This window comes from Bidens hawaiensis, unplaced genomic scaffold, assembly GCF_021521415.1.
Source record: "Bidens hawaiensis isolate Kalapana, Puna unplaced genomic scaffold, B.hawaiensis_p1.1 tig00017785_1, whole genome shotgun sequence".
Lineage (NCBI taxonomy): Eukaryota > Viridiplantae > Streptophyta > Magnoliopsida > Asterales > Asteraceae > Bidens > Bidens hawaiensis.
Window position 1 is genome coordinate 285304 of NW_027492685.1, and position 12781 is coordinate 298084.

The following is a 12781-nucleotide window of genomic DNA, read 5'->3' on the forward strand; positions in this document are numbered from 1 at the left end:
TCTTTAATCATCACCGTTGGCATCTCAGTTGAAGCAATCCATCATCTCCAAGCAAGTCGACTCAACCCTTAACTCAATCTACAAGTGTGGGTCTGAACAAATCTTCACCATTGATGCTACCGACTCCAAAAAGGTTGGATAATACCTCAAAAATTACATCCACTGGCATACTATTTGGTCGGGCTGAGAATCTTATCATGCTTTCGAATAATGAGATCCTTTCTTTGTTCAGTCAAGTCCGGAAGCAAACGGCAGAAAAACAAGAAACCAACAAAGTATTCTTGGAGGAGATACATAAATTGAAGTCGGAGAAAGCCAAGGCAGCGGAGCAAGTAACTATCCAGCTGTCTAGGATGCTGAACTTTGAAGCCTCAGGATCCAGGAGCAAAGGCAGTGAAGATTTCAACAAATCAGGATCCCGAGGAAAAAGCATTGAGGATTTCATCCTATGAATCTTATGACTGAAGTTCAGAATCATGAATTGCTTGCTAAGATCATAGCAATGAGGATCCCTGAAATGATCCCAGGATCATCGCATAAGGGTCCTAATACCGGTAACACCAGTCAGGATTCTATCTCAATTACTAACAATGCTGGATTTGTGCAGGGTACATGGATGAATCCTACAATGGCCAAGGAGTCACAAAAGCTAAAGAACATGATTTCTAGCATACCTAGCATAGTTCAACCTATACCGAAAGTGACCGCTGCAAGCACAAAGATTTTGAGATTCACCTCACCGATATGTGATGCTGAAATCCCGAAACACTTTCAAACTCCCAACATGAAGCTTTATGATGGAACGACCGATCCCGAAGAACATGTGGCTCAATAAAAAAAAAGGATGGAGATCATACCCATTTAAGTAGATTTAAAGAAAGCATGCTTATCCAAAGGTTTTGGATCAACTCTTACATGATCAGCCTTAAAATGGCTACTGAGTGTCCCTCCTAATTCAATTACTTCTTTTGCTCATTTAGTTAATTTATTCATTTTTGTAGCAGGTCATTTGAGAAGTTAACTAATAATTTATACAGGATTACTCAAAATCATGAAGAGTATCTTAGAGAATATGTTGGCAGGTTCAACAGAGAAGCGTTAGATATCCCAAATATTGACATGGCCACAGTAGTCCAAGCTTTCAAAATAGGATTGAAGATCAGTTCACCATTTTATGAGGATTTAGTCATGAATTCTTATAGATACTTAGATGAAGTCAGGAATTGTGCTCTACGGTTCATCAGGCTGAAAGAGGATCAAATGATCCAAGAAAGTATCAATGCACCAACATATAACTATGATCGTCCAAACCGGAAAACAGAATCCTCATCTCAACCATCCTACAAACTAATTCTATTGACATGGAAAAAGACCTAACAATAATAAATTAATTCTGTGTAGGGTGAAGATGACGAGGAGAAAGAATATCCAAGAGTCAGTGATTATTGTTTTCTGTTGACATGTCTGGATTAATGTTTACTATGCAAGATCTTGGAGACAATGCTTGATGGCCGAGGAAGAATGATAAAGTTTCATTCTGGAAGGATTAGTTCAAGTGGTGTGCTTATCATGAAGACTTCATCTATACAACTGAGAGTTGCATCGCTCTAAGGAAAGAGATAAGTTACCTACTGAGCAAAGGGTACTTAAAAGATCTCTTGGGATGGAAAGTGAATAAAATGCCATTGCTTGAATTATCAATGTTAAATTATTAACCAAGAAGATGAAACTCTAGGCTTTCCTTAAAAAAAACATATCAAAACATATGTACGAAAAGGTGGTTCATCAATGGTTGTTAAGAAATAGAATTACAAATAGGCTCAGATACATTATCATCATACCCTTATCAACCAAACCGACCCATAGACAACTAATAACCACCACTCTACCGCCACCAAGGGTTCCAAATCAGATGCCGGCAACGATAGACGACGTCGGACATGGGTCCATAACAATGCAGATGACTTATGGTCCAAAAAAAGGGTCTGGAAATCGAACCGGACCATCGTGCCACAACACTTCCACCATAAACCATAACAACAACCACCACCCTATTAGACCATCGCCCACACCACACCACTGCCGCCAAGGGTTCGAAAATCGAACCCGGCAACAGTAAGGGGATTCTTAAGGATCTATAGTGCTACACTTTCCCTGTTTATCTAAAAGAAAACTTCATCAATTTCAGTCGAAACAAATAAAAACACAAACTTTATCAAAAACCTAATAAATAAACATACCTAGATGAAAATAAGTGAAGAACAACATACCTTAGGGGAGAAAGGGAGAAATTAAGGTTCTTGATTCGGATTTGCACGTCCAAAATCGTCACTATCACCGCCACCAAGATTTCGACAAGGAAGACGATGATTACCTAGGGCTGCCTTGTTGAAACATATTGTTGGGAACGAAAAAAGTTCTAATTGAGATGGCCATGATGGAGGAACGAAGAGGAAGCGATGGTGGTTATGGTGATTGCAGAAAGAGATGAAGAGTGGAGGTGTAGTGGATATGATGGTCCAATGTACAAACTTAGATGCAAAAGATACAAAACCGTGATGCATACTTCTCCTGAAATTGTAATTATATAAATGTTATTTGATCAAAATAATGTGTAACTTGGCTAATATTTGATGTTGGGATGCTTGTTTGGGCCGTAAAACGAAAAAAACATATAGGTTAAAGTCCAACCCGTATTGGTCAATGAAACGATTACGTAAAATTTTGAATCAGTTTTCATAATTAATCAATGAACGTCATGACTGGAGCCCAAGCTTGAGCTTGACCAAGCTAAGCTCAGCTTGTTTCGACTTAAGAGAACTTGAGCTTGGCATGTTTCAAGCTCTTTTTCTATAGCTCGAGCGCAGCCCGTGAGTTGTTTTTCTAGATTAGGCTTGACTCATTTATTGTTTATTAATTAATTTATACAAGTTCTAAATTATTTGTTATATACTTTGAGAAAAACCTTAAGCAAGCCTAAGCTCGGATCGAGCTTGAGTAGTACCTTAAACGAGCAAAATTCAGCTCGAGCTCAGCTGTGTAGTGTGTAATTATCACATAAAATTCCAAAAGAGGTAAAATGTAAAAATATGCAAGGCTCGGAAAGCCTAAGCGAACTTCCTAGCTATATAGGGCTCTAGCTCAGGCTTCATAACGAACTTTATTTGAGGTTTAGTCTCGGCTCGAGCTTGAAAAAGCTCGGCTCATTTTGAGATTTTTATCAATACAATTTTATCGATCAAACAGTCATGCTATCCTTTCGTATAAACAGTTGTTATACTTTGTTTGGAAAATCAATTCAGTGCTTCGATCAAGCGTTTGTATTCCATTGTACTTGCAATTCATTCATCTTTCATTTATTCAATTACAATTTCGGAATGGCAAGTAGTACCTAGAATAGTGATTCAATGGATCTTGGGTTAGATAAGAGCATTCTCATTCTATTCCGTAATATGTGATTGTGGTTTTATAATATAAGGACTGGGGAGGGGTTTAAGGTGTCATGAGTGGGGGCGAAAGAAAATGTTACTTTTATGTATATATGAAAAGTTTATGTTCATTCTTTGTAATTTTTTAATATTTTTTGAAAATTGTTGTGCGTTATTGAGAGAGAAATAATAATGATAAAGTTATAAACAATATTATTTATTTGAAAAAGGAGAAAGAAAGTATAGTAATTTCTAATATAAATTTAGGTTTGAAGATAAGGTAAGAAATGAAAATGCTCTTACCAGCAAGACTGAGTCCATTATAGTATTGTAATGTCTTTCATCAAGCCCACTAAAATATTATGCCATTTTCTATACTCAGTCTAATTTTTATTCACAATACTAGAACTGAAAACCAAAATGAAATATTTAAACACAAATGTACGTATGTGTGTAACTGCTTCCTTTGAAAATCTACACCTTCAAAACTTATTTTAAAAATCCTAGTAGAAAGATAACAAAAGGTAAAAACACAAACAGCAAGGTCATGTTGCTTTCTTGCTGAATTATATATATAAATAACACATTACATAGTCATAATCTTCAAAGCACCCAATCATGGCGGCGCCCTTGATCTCCAATGAAGTCTATATTTTAAAAGATTCAAATTATAACACAATCTACATGGTTGAGTTTGTCAATGAGGTTAGAGTTAGTATTAATAAAAAAGAAACCTTTTGATATATAGATGCTTCCGGTGTATCTTTCTTTCTATATATAATTATATTATTATACATCAATATATGTTAAGGAAAAGGGAAAGATGACAAACATAATGTATCTTCACAAATACCTTTTCTTCTTCCTTGTTTTAATTTAATTATAGGCTTTTATATATATTAAAATGGGACAACTTCTGCATTTAAAACCCCTCCACTACATGCTATCCTGCACTCTCACTTCATCCTTCAAACAAACTCTCACTCTAAAATGGTTTATTCATTCAAGTATGTCTTAGTAAGCTTACTATTTCTTTGTGCACATAGCATGGTTCAAGTCATGGCACACTGGCCTAAGGGTGGTTCAACAAGGTTCTATGATTTTAAAGTCCAAATGCTAAAAGTCAACTAGCTTTGTGAAACCAGAAACATTGTGACCATCAACCAGATGTATCCTGGACCAGTCGTGTATGCCCAAGAAGATGACCGAGTTATAATCAAACTAACGAATGAAACACCCTACAATGCCTCAATTCACTGGTATAGACATGTAGTAACACTTCTTTTGTGTTAATTGTCACATCAAAACTTCTAATTCAAATATTTTATAAATATATTAGGCATGGTGTTAGACAGATACTATCTTGCTGGTCAGACGGTCCGTCTTACATTACTCAGTGCCCAGTTCAATCTGGTCAAACGTTCACGTATGAGTTTACTTTAATCAAACAATAAGGGACCCTTTTTTGGCATGCACATTTCTCATGGCTTAGAGCTACTGTTTATGGTGCCCTTATCATCTACCCAAAACAGGAGTTCCCTACCCCTTTAAATACCCTTATGAAGAGCATACAATAATCTTAGGTCAGTTAGTTTTGTATTTCATGCAAAAATTATAAGATTTAAAACAAGTTTAAAGTTTTGTACTTTTTTCTTTATTTCTTATAGGGGAATATTGGAAACGAGATCTTGTGGAGCTTGAAAGAGCTACATTGGCTAGCGGTGGACCTTCTCCGGTCTCACATGCTTATACCATCAATGGTCATCCCGGTCCCAACTACAACTGCTCTGAAAATGGTAAAACTTCAACATATCAAGTGGAAAATTTGAGAGGAAAATCACTCAAATAGGAATTTTTAAACTCTCATTTTTGCAGAAATAGGATTTAGTCTTACAAAAATAGTAATACTAAGACCAATCAATCAGAAAACGTCAACTAAACTAAGCCGGCTAAGGATGATAGTTTTTAGCTAGCACTAAAGACATTAGAAAGTACAATGGGTCCACAAAATAGTCTAATGTAATAATTATATGTGTAAATTGCCGGCTAAAGTTTAGCAACCGGTTTTAGCCGCAGACTTTTACACATGTATTGATTATATTGATTTTTTTATAGACTTCTTGTGCTTTTAATGATTTTAGTGCTGGCTGAAAACTATTCCTTACCCAACCGTGCTTATTTGGAGCTGCATGATTGGTTGTTTTTGAATATGTCCATTATTAAAAGGTTAAAAGTAAATGCCTTTTTTGCAATAACTCAAAATGTTTATTTTCATAATTTTTCCAAATTTTATGGGTGTTTGGGATTGATTTTTAAAAATATGATTATTTGGTTATTATATTTTGACATAATTAATCAGTTTTTATTTCAAGTGCATACATAAATGAATGTCACATGTTTCTAATCTTATGTGAAATTCAAATATGCATGTGCACACTGATTCTTATATGAAACTTCACCCATAAAACATCTGATATCTAATTTGAGTGTAAAATAATTAGTTTCTGAGTTGCTTATTGAAGCTAGTTATCTTATCATAATTGTTTTATCTCTCTGAACTGACAAGTGTTATTTTGCCTACGCCAATCCAAACATCATATTTTTCAGATGTGTACAAGATTGATGTTGTACCAGGAAAAACCTACATGTTAAGGCTCATTGGTGCGCTTTTACACATGGAATGCTTCTTTTCAATCGCTAACCACAAACTAACAATAGTTGAAGCCGATGGAGAGTACACGAAACCGTTGACCACTGACCATGTCATACTTGGACCAGGTCAAACACTTAATGTCTTAGTCACAGCCGATCTGAAGATAGGAAGATACTCCATGGCTTACTATTCAAAATAACACATCAATTGCATACTTTCAATATTTAGGTGCTAGCCCACATAGTGTGGCTTTACCAGCTTTGAAACTAACTAGGTTTGATGATAATCTAGCCGTTAAAACCGTTATGGATGGGCTAAGAAGTCTTAAAGATGGTAACGTCCCGAAAGAAATCGACACGAATCTTTTTTTCACTATTGGGTTCAATGTCAACAAGTGTAATTCGAAAACACCAGAACAGAACTTTCAAGGTTCTAATGGTGGTGTGATGGCGGCTTCGATGAATAATAATAGTTTCATTAAACCAAAGATTTCACTTCTACAAGCTTATTATGAACATATTAACGGCCATTTCACTGAGGATTTCCCAGGATCTCCACTTAAGTTTTATGATTTTGTTAACGATGCACCTAATTCCGCTCCTAATGACACGGGATCAACAAACGGGACTAGGACCAAAGTTATCGAATATGGGAGTCGGGTTCAACTCATATTGCAGGATACAGGAACCGTGACAGCTGAAAACCACCCGATTCATTTTCATGGGTATAGTTTCTATGTGGTTGGATTTGGTAGTGGGAATTACAACCCGCAAACTGCAAGGTTTAATTTGGTAGACCCGGCTTACATGAACACAATCGGTGTACCCGTTGGTGGATGGGCTGCAATCAGATTTGTTGCTGATAATCCAGGTACGCTAGTCGTTAAAAACATCATTAAACTACGGATATTAACTTTAATGTTAATGTGTTATAGGGGTTTGGTTTATGCATTGTCACTTGGAGGTGCACATGACTTGGGGATTAGGAGTTGTATTAATAGTGAAGAATGGGCATGGACCTATGGAAACACTTCCTCACCCGCCAGCAGACATGCCTCGCTGTTAATTAAGTTGTTTGGATCGTATGGACGATAATGCAAACTCGTGATTGTTTCTGAAGTGAAAGATTCTTTCAAACAAGAGTGCATTAAGTGTGATTTCGTGTTCTTAGAATTAGTTTGTAAAAATGCTTGAAACCAAAAAAACAAAAACCAACATTTTAGTTTCATGTTTTCTAAAACCCGACCATTTCAGTTCGGTTGGTCATTCATGGTTTTGTATGTTATTAAAACTGAAAAAACAGAATCAAACCATAATAGCTGAAAATTTTCATTTTGTTTTTTGCATAACAATGATTTGCATAATTTTCAGGTTTGTTTCCATTAGGCTCAACATAGGTTCTATACAATGTAAGATAAGCATAGAACACTATTTATTCAACTATATACTGTTTTTTTTGTTATACATGTTACATGTATGTGGGTTCAAATTTAACAATACTATCATCATCAATCTAGAAAATATTCAGAGTAGGATTAAAATGCAGAATGCATATCTGTTCCAATTAAAAACAAACTTATTATAATAAAATGATCGGTAAATAGACAACAAATGAGTAGATGATTGATACAAACCTGCCTTATAAGCTGAAGGGTCTAGGAAAATAAATGGTTGAGGATGTTGAAGGACATGAAACTTATTAGGCCAAAACGTACCAAACCAAACGTCATATGAGTCACCACTTTATGTTTTCAACCGTAATCATGTCCTCTTTGTAATAAGGATATGGTTGCATTCCTTAGGATGTCACACAAGTCATGGTGGTTCATGCGACGTGTGACTCCGACCCTCTATGTTTTTCAATGTGTTTTAACCGAAAGTCTGTCAAGTCGTGTTGATACACGAAAACCCAGCTTTTGCTTCGATTTATTTTTGAAATTTCGATTTTTGTGTTGGAACATAAGAGTCCATGGTGGTTCATGAAAACTCTAAGTTCCTCACAACACTTATTATATTTATGGTTTTCATATTTTAACAAACTTTAACAAAGATTCTTTTCTTTATATATATCATGCACTATTCCGAGTCTCACGATTTTCGTTACCCTTCTTCGTAGAATGGCCTCCCGTAACCTTAAGCGTCGATCATCAGGAACCTCTAGCCGCAAGATAACTTCCCAGATCACTAAGCACTTGACAGTGGTCCTCCCTAATATCATGTCCCAGATGCAATCATGGCTAACGTTAACCCTCCTCCTCCTCCCCCGCCTTCAGCTCCCGTTGTGACCTATAAGAACTTTTCTGATGCCAACCCTACCAACTTTGACGGAACTCAAGGTGCCACTGCCCTACTTCAGTGGTACGAAAAGGTGGAAAGTGTGTTTTACCAAATTGAATGTCCTGATGATAAGAGAACCCGATTCGCTACAGGTTTGTTCGAAAAAGGCAATCTTTACATGGTGGGTCAAGGAAAAGTCGAACTGCGGTGCTGAAGTTGCCATGGCCTTGCCATGGAACGAATTGAAGGAACTCATGACCCAACAGTTTTGTCCTCCAAATGAGCTTATGAATTTGGAGGCTGAGTTTTGGAAACTTAAGCAAGAGGGTCGTGAGCACTCTACTTACGCCTCTCGTTTCAATGAACTTAGTGTGTTGGTGCCGCACCTTGTTACCCCTACCTCGCGTACCATCGAGAAGTACATTAAGGGACTACCGAGACAGATCTAAGACAATATTTTTAGTAGTTGGCCTAAAGAACTTGGCGACGCAATCAATCTGGCCGCTACATTAACCGACAACCATGTCAAAGCCAGGACTTTGACATTGAAATCATCCAAGAAACCGGCCGATAAACCTGCTGCTGAACTCAAAGAACCCAAACCAGAATCATCCAAACCCATATACTCCTCCTACAACCGCAACAAGAAGCGCAAAAACTACGCGGTAACCCAACAACCCGGACCTCAAACTCAAACCAATCCCGCACCACGACTCAAGAAACCCTATAGCGGACCTCACCTATTTTGTAGCACCTGCCAACGTCACCATCACTCCTTTGCCTCTTGCCGACAATGCAACCGTTACGTACATCTTAGTGCTACTTATCGCGAAACCACCATAGCGGCTCCCCTGCAGGCTGCTCAACCGAATCCCTAACCAGTGCCATATGTTCAACCCATTAGCCAAATACGGGCTTGTTATAATTGTGGTGACCCTGGCCACTTCCGCAACGCGTGTCCGCGACTCGCAAATGTGAGACCGCTTCAACTAGCTCCTGCCCTACAATTTCAACTCCAAGCTTATCAAGCCTATCAAGCGATTCAGCCACAAGCTCTACCTTTGTTGGCTAATCAAGCTCAAGTCCAACCGTTCCCAGCAATTCAAGCACCTGCACCTCAACAGGGTCAAGCCGCTCAAGCCATTCAAGCTCCCCAAGATAATCGTGGGCATGCCTTCATGATGAACGCCCACCAAGCTCAACAAAACAGCGATATGGTGAATGGTACGTTTCTTGTAGACGACCACTTTGCATCTATTTTATTTGATACCGGTGCCGATATGAGTTTTGTATCCTTAGAATTTGAATTGTTGCTTGCTAAACCTCGGTCTAAACTTAAGAGCTCGTACATTGTCGAAGTAGCGAATGGTAAATCTGTGACAATCAATTCCGTTATTCGAAGTTGCAAGATGAATCTTAATGGCCATACGCTCTCACTCGACCTCATCCCGATGCAATTGGGATGTTTCGACATCATAGTAGGCATGGACTGGTTATCTTCTCTTTGTGCCGTAGTCGTTTATTTTGAGAAGTTCATTCGTATTCCGCTACCCGATGGTAAAACTCTTCGTGTCCTTGGTGAAAAGCCTTCTCCCTCGAGTCTTAACCTCATAACTTGTTTTCAAGCCAAACATATTTGCACAAGGAGTATGTAGCGTTCGTGGCTCACGTTGTTGAAAAGAAGGAGCAAAAGATCGAAGACATTCCGATTGTTCGTGAGTATCCCGAAGTGTTTCTCGTTGACGTTTCTGGTCTACCTCCCATTCGAGAAGTTGAATTCCGCATTTATCTCGTGCCTGGTACAACTCCGATTGCAAGGGCTCCCTACCATCTCGGCCCTCTGAGATGCAAGAATTGTCTACCCAACTCCAAGAACTATCAGACAAAGGGTTTATCTGCCCTAGTTCATCTCCAAGGGGCGCACCTGTTTTGTTTGTCAAGAAGAAAGACGGTTCCTTTCGCATGTGTATCGAATTCCACGAGCTCAACAGGCTTACAGTCAAGAATCGTTACCCCTTACCTCGCATCGACGATCTCTTCGATCAACTTCAAGGAGCTTCTTGCTTCTCCAAGATTGATCTTCGTTCGGATTATCATCAAATACGCGTGCATGAAGATGATGTACCCAAGACCACCTTTCTCGGGAACAGAAGCGATCAATTGAAATTAGGGTTCTTGGATGAAAACGAAGAAAAAACTGGTGTTTATATATATATATAAGTTTTCTTATATCTAAAACGAATTGATCCTTAGCCCAACTAGTAATCAATGGTGTTTGTAACAAACAGACCCGGGTCCGAAACCCGGGTCAAGCGCTTCTTTCTTTTTGTTAAGCTGTTTATATTATTATTATTAATTAAAACCATAGAAAACTAATATATATATATATATATATATATATATATATAACCGTGACCTAAACGAATATTAAGCTTAGGGCAGCTGGTTACACACTGAACTTATAACCCTCAATACCCGGGTTTGAAACCCGGGTCAGTCATGTTTTTTTATATTATTTAATAACAGTTTATTAATAAATAATTTATCTTTTTAATCATTTAAAAATCAAAATAAATTTATAAAAACCTTTTTAAATTAAATAAAAATTATATAAATTAACTAAAAAATATATTTCACCATTTTAAATTTAAAAACCAAGTTTCTCGTTTTCATAAACCGTTATTAAAAATCGCTTATTAAACGTAACGTAAACTTTAATTTACTAAGAATCATTTCGTTAAAGCAATAATTTTATTCTCGACGTATAATCAATAGTTCAAGCTTTTCAAACATTTAAACTTCGTTTTCGCGCCATTAAAGTGCTTAAATCATATTAATAACCAAATTTCCGTTAATACTTAAATGATAATATTTAATTAAAAAATACAAAATAACATGAAATATCCAATAAAAATGCAATCCCGTAAGGTTATCGATTGAGTCTTGTTTTTATCTATTTTAGTTGGTATTGATCACACGCTTCAGCTTTCGTGACGTGTTAGGTTGTTGCATTCTTCAACACTTACAAGCCTCCTTTATTACCTTATTCATAATGTGAGTTTTTCACCACCCCTTTTTAATGTTTTATTGTTTTGGTGTAGCATATGTCTCCATATTAAAATTCAAGTATTGATTTATTATATTACAAAACAACAATTCGTATATAGACTTGTGTGTTACTTGTATTACTTGCACGTTGGGAAGCCTCATTAAATATGATCATACGCCCCCCTTTGCACTTCGATCCATTTGCATTGAGTGGAAACGGATCTCATTATCCAAGTACGTTAGTTGTTACCAACTGGAAAGGACTTTACTTGCTCGTTTATTACTTGTCTATGAATTGTATGATTTTTATTTATGTATATAAAACAGTGGAGACTCACAAGCTGTACAATGTAATTTGCAAACCGGAAATCTCAGGAAGGCTTGCAAAATGGGCTATCGAGTTAGGAGAACATGCGATATAATAGAAGCTGAGACCTGCAATTAAGGGTCAGGTGTTGGCTGATTTCATCGCGGAATTACCCATAGCATGGGAAAATGAATTCCGTAGGGAATTGGAACCCCCGCGGGACAAGAAAGGGAAAACATTTGTAGGCTTTACACGATGGAGCCTCAAATGATGAAGGTTCAGGCGCCGGAATGAGATTCATAGATCCTAAAGGCCACGAGTTCACATATGCCGTCCGCCTCGATTTTAAAAGCACAAACAACGAGGCAGAATATGAAGCCTTCTTTTCTGGCCTCAGGATCGCCTGAAAAGTTGGCGCCCGACACTTGGAAGCCCACGTGGACTAAAGGTTGGTAGCAATTCCTCTTATGAAGCCAAGGACGAACAAATGGCTTTGTACCTGGCACAAGCCAAGGCGTTGAACTAGTCCGTCTGGGAATACGAAACTGGCCTAGGCTCCACTAGCTCCTTCCCCTGGAAGGAGCTAACCGCGTGGAGAATCACCCGCGTAGTAATGTAGAAGAAGGCACTCTTCCAGTCATGAATACTTTTCGCTCCTCCTCAGCAATCACCTTGGCACCGGAACGGGTATAAAGGCTATACCAACCCTAGGAGTTCAGGAACGGCAGAACACATAGAACGCTATTAACTTGTCAACTGAAGAGGCTATCCCGAAACATTGACAAGTGAACCCGAAATGGAGAAGGCGCACCATCCTGAGAGGAGGAATTTGGTTCAGGTGCAACCCAAATGTATTCAACACCTCCAACACAAACTGGGTGATCTAGAGACGGAAGGTACAAACGGCTGACTAGGTATCTCTATACCCGAACCTCTTCTAACCGGTTGCTTCTTAGGTTTCTCCCCGTTTTCCACCATAGGTTATTTCCCTTTACGTTTACGTTGCTGAGCATAAGTTAATTTAGCATGTGGTCCTGGACCACCATCACCACCATCATCTCCACCATTA

The 12781-nt window shown here is 38.0% G+C and overlaps 1 pseudogene across 1 annotated transcript; it reads left to right on the forward strand.

Annotated features, from left to right (window-relative positions):
- Positions 1-4398: 4398 nt before the first annotated feature.
- On the forward strand, positions 4399-7146 carry LOC143554668 (laccase-6-like; annotated as a pseudogene). Its single transcript, XR_013139060.1, has 5 exons — positions 4399-4687; positions 4768-5011; positions 5096-5224; positions 6036-6951; positions 7016-7146. The product of XR_013139060.1 is annotated as a laccase-6-like (transcript).
- The last annotated feature ends 5635 nt before the right edge of the window (positions 7147-12781 follow it).